This window comes from Nematolebias whitei, chromosome 1, assembly GCF_014905685.2.
Source record: "Nematolebias whitei isolate Nwh7 chromosome 1, NemWhi1, whole genome shotgun sequence".
NCBI lineage: Eukaryota > Metazoa > Chordata > Actinopteri > Cyprinodontiformes > Rivulidae > Nematolebias > Nematolebias whitei.
In genome coordinates this window covers 56,888,784-56,893,405 of record NC_056498.1, presented here as the reverse complement: position 1 = coordinate 56,893,405, position 4,622 = coordinate 56,888,784, and the positions used below count along the sequence as shown (strand labels likewise).

Sequence of the window (4,622 nt, the reverse complement as noted above, 5' to 3'; positions counted from 1 at the left end):
CCTTCTACCAATATACCCACAGTCCCTCCTCTTGACATGTCCAAACCTTCTCAGTCTGGCCTCCCTAACGTTATCTCCCAGGTGTTCAATCTGGGCTGTACCTCTGATGATCTCATTCCTAAACTTATCCAGCCTCGTCACTCCTAAGGAGAACCTTAGCATCTTCATTTCTGCCACTTCCAGTTCTTTCTCCTGTCTTTTTGTCAATGCCACTGTCTCCAGACCATACAATATAGCTGGTCTCACCACTGTCTTGTAAACTCTTCCTTTGACCTTTGCTGACACATTTTTGTCACAAATCACTCCTGAAACTTTTCTCCATCCACTCCATCCTGCCTGGACTCTCTTTTTCACTTTTTTACCACACTCCCCATTTTCCTGGACAGTGGACCCCAAGTACTTGAAGTCCTGCACCTTTGTGACCTCTGCTCCTTGTAGCCTCACTGTTCCACCGGCCTCCCTCTCATTCACACACATACTCTGTCTTACTACGACTGACTTTCATTCCTCTTCTTTCAAGTGCATACCTCCACCTTTCCAAGTTCTCTTCCACCTGTTCCCTGTTCTCACCACAGATCACAATGTCATCTGCAAACATCATCGTCCATGGGGATTCTTGCCTGACCTCATCTGTTAGTCGGTCCATCACCAGAGCAAACAAGAAGGGGCTCAGAGCCGATCCTTGATGCAATCCCACCTCCACCTTGAAGCTATCTGTCACTTTTACAGCACATTTCACCACTGTCCTGCTGTCCTCATACATGTCCTGTACCAGTCTAACATACTTTTCTGCCACTCCAGATTTCCTCGTGCAATACCACACCTCCTCTCTTGGCACTCTGTCATATGCTTTTTCTAATTCCACAAAGACACAATGGAGTTCTTTCTGACTCTCTCTGTACTTCTCCATCAGCATTCTCAAAGCAAAGATGGTATCTGTGGTGCTCTTTCTTGGCATGAAACCATACTGCTTCTCACAGATAGTCACCTCTCGTCTAAGTCTTGCTTCCACAACTCTCTCCCCGATCTTCATCGTGTGGCTCATCAACTTAATTCCCCTGTAGTTGCTACAACTCTGTACATCACCCTTGTTCTTAAAAATGGGCACCAACACACTTCTTCTCCATTCCCCAGGCATTTTCTCACCCTCATATATGCCATTGAGTCAGTCAGAGTCAGAGTCAGAGATTCTTTATTGTCATTCGCACCTCATGTGGTACATGTGGTGGAGCGAAATTATGTACACAAGGTCCCAGTTACATCCAACAATAAAATGTAAAAGAAAACAATGATAACATCCAAGATGTTAACTAAGAAAAACATCAACTAAATATACAATAAGCACTATTAGCATAAAAACATTACGTTGAACAGCAGCATGAACATGAACATGAGTTTGTGTAAGCAGATGAGCACGCATGAACACATCAACATTGAAACAGATCAGCAGCAACATGATGTGATTTTTCACAGTGATTATTCTGGTTAGAGATTCATGAGTCTAACAGCTTCAGGGTAGAAGCTGTTCCTCAGTCTAGTGGTTCTACACTTAATGCTTCTCAACCTCCTTCCTGAGAGGAGCGGGGCAAAAAGTGTGTGTGCTGGGTGAGTGGGGTCCTTCATTATGCAGGTGGCCCTCTTCCTGCATCTGGAGGTGTAAATGTCGGTGATGGTGGGGAGACTGACTCCAACAATCTTCTGTGCAGCCTCCATGCCACACGTTGATGCTGGAGCACAGGATGCTCTCCACTGCACACCTGTAGAAGGAGGTGAGGACTGAGCTTCTCAGACCAGCTCGTCTCAGCCGTCTGAGGAAGTAGAATCTCTGTTGAGCTTTCTTGATCAGGCTGGTAGTGTTGTTGCTCCAGCTGAGGTTGTCATTCATGTGTACACCCAAGTACTTGTAGCTGGAGATCACTTCCACCGCAGATCCTCTTATGTTCAGGGGGGTGTAGGTGATTTTGTTCCTTCTGAAGTCCACAATCATCTCCTTTGTCTTCTTCACATTGATGTGCAGGTTATTCTCTTTGCACCAGCTCTCCAGGTGTTCCACCTCTTGCCTGTAGCTGGACTCATCATTGTTTGTGATGCATCCCACCACCGCTGTACCATCTGCAAACTTTACAATGTGACAGCCTGGATGAGTAACTGCACAATCATACGTGAGCAGAGTAAACAGGAGGGGGCTTAAGACACATCCTTGAGGAGAGCCAGTGCTGAGGATTATGGTGGAGGAGTGGTTGTGGATCCTCACTAACTGTGGTCTGTTTTTTTAGAAGTCTAGTACCCAGTTGCAAATGGAGGGGCTCAGTTCTAGTGTGAGTAGTTTGTCCATCAGGGTTTGGGGGATCATGGTGTTGAAGGCAGATGTGAAGTCCACAAAGAGCATACGGACGTAAGAGTTTTTCTGCTCCAGGTGGTTGAGCGCAGTGTGGACCACAAAGGAGATGGCATCCTCTGTTGATTGGTTCTCATGGTATGCATACTGATGAGGGTCCTCGTTGATGTTGATGGTTGTTTTGATGTGGGTCATGACCAGTTTTTTTAAGCATTTAGCAACTACCAGGGTGAGGGCCACTGGCCGATAGTCATTCAGACCAATTACTGTAGAACTTTTTGGGACTGGGATGATGGTGGCAGTCTTCAGGCAGGTGGGAACTGTCTCCAGGGTAAGTGAAGTGTTAAAGATGTCTGCCAGCACCTCACAGAGCTGATCGGCACATTCTTTCAACACTTTTCTGGGGATGCTGTCTGGGCTGGTTGCCTTGTGTGGATTAATCCTCCTGAAAGTACTCCTTACTTCGGCTGAGGTCAAGCTGAGATGCTCTTCATCCGGTGATGAGGTGAGTCTGGTGCTGGGTGGTATGTTCGGGTCTTCAAAGCATTCATAGAACTTGTTGAGGGCATCAGGCAGAGATGGGTCTTTGGAGCATTGTTCGCTCCATCCTTTATAATCTGTTACGCACTTAATGCCCCTCCACATGCTTTAAGGGTCTTGTGAGATGAATTGACACTCGATCCTCTGTGCATATGTGGCCTTGGCCCTCTTAATACCAGCAACCAGCTCTTTCCTTCTCCTTCTCTGCTCCTCTGAATTTCCAGACCTGAAGGCAGTGTTCCTGGCTGTCAGCAGGGTGTGCACCTCTGCATTCAGCCAAGGTTTTCTGTTTGGGTAGCTTTTAACATATCTGATAGCGGAGACAGTGTCAGTGCATGTACTACTGTAACCCAGAACTGAGGATGCGTATTGGTCCAGATCAAGCGATCCTTCATTTTCAGCAACTTCTCTAAAAACCTGCCAGTCTGTTCGATCAAAACAATCTCTCAGTATGGGGCCACTGTCCTGGATCCAACATTGAATATTTGAGTCAAAAACCTCACTGCCATCTCTCGAAGACATTTCCAAATCTCCACTGGTATGCCATCAGGTCCTACTGCCTTCCCCTTCTTCATTATTTTCAGAGCTTTCTGGATTTCACCCTCACTAATCTTTCCCACTTCCTGGTCCACAGTTTTAATAACCTCTACTCTTCTTTCTCTTTCATTCTCTTCATTCATTAGCTCCTCAAAGTACTCCTTCCATCTTCCCGTCACACTCTCCTCACTTGTTAGAACATTATCATTCCTATCTTTAATAAGCCTAACCTGCTGCACATCCTTTCCAGCCTGATCCCTCCATCTTGCCAATCGGTACAAGTCCTTCTCACCCTCTTTAGTGTCCAGTCTCCCATACAACTCATCGTACGCCCTCTGCTTTGCCTTAGCTACTTCCCTCTTCGCTCTACATCCCATCTCCTGATATTCCTGTCTCTTCTCTTCAGTCCTCTCACTATCATATTTCTTCTCGGCTAATCTCTTTCTTTGAACAAATGATCAAAACTGGGTTTGTGATCCAATATTTGACAATTAAAAGAAACAAAATAGCTTTTTATTAGTTCATTTGTGTTTTCTCGTAACTATTTGATGAGCAGCTATTCATTTTTATCTGCTTTGGGAACTCTGTGTTTAGCTTCAAATATTTTTGTAAATTCAATTTGTTTCTTTTATTCCATTACCAACTAAAGGTCACCTTGTCTCACACATCACATCTGTCAAGTTTTAGGTTTACAGAGTGAGCATGTGAATTTGATCCTTTAAAGTTCATTTGTTTACTTAAAAATCAATCAATAAATTTGTGTTGAACTGATTTATCACATGAGTTAGATTCACATAAAATGCATAATTACAAATAGACTGAATACCAGTTTTTTTACCCCTGGACCATATGAATTCTAATTCCTGAAATACAGTTATGTTAGTAGTAATTCCTGAAAAACAGTTATGTTGGAAGTAATTCCTGAAAAACTGTTATGTTAGTACTAGTAGTAATTCCTGAAATACAGTTATGGAAGTAGTAATTCCTGAAAAACTGTTATGTTAGTATTAATTCCTGAAAAACATTTATGTTAGTAGTAATTCCTGAAAAACAGTTATGTTAGTAGTAATTCCTGAAATACAGTCATGTTAGTAGTAATTCCTGAAATACAGTTATGATAGTAGTAATTCCTGAAATACAGTTATGTTAGTAGTACTAGTACTACTACTATTACTACTATTACCACTACCAACACCACCACCACTAC

The 4,622-nt window shown here is 43.5% G+C and overlaps 1 protein-coding gene across 1 annotated transcript in view; it reads right to left on the bottom strand.

The window, feature by feature from the left end:
* The window catches only part of LOC119428521 (metal transporter CNNM4), a 75,411-nt gene that overhangs the window by 10,541 nt on the left and 60,248 nt on the right, over positions 1-4,622 (bottom strand). The window lies entirely within an intron of this gene.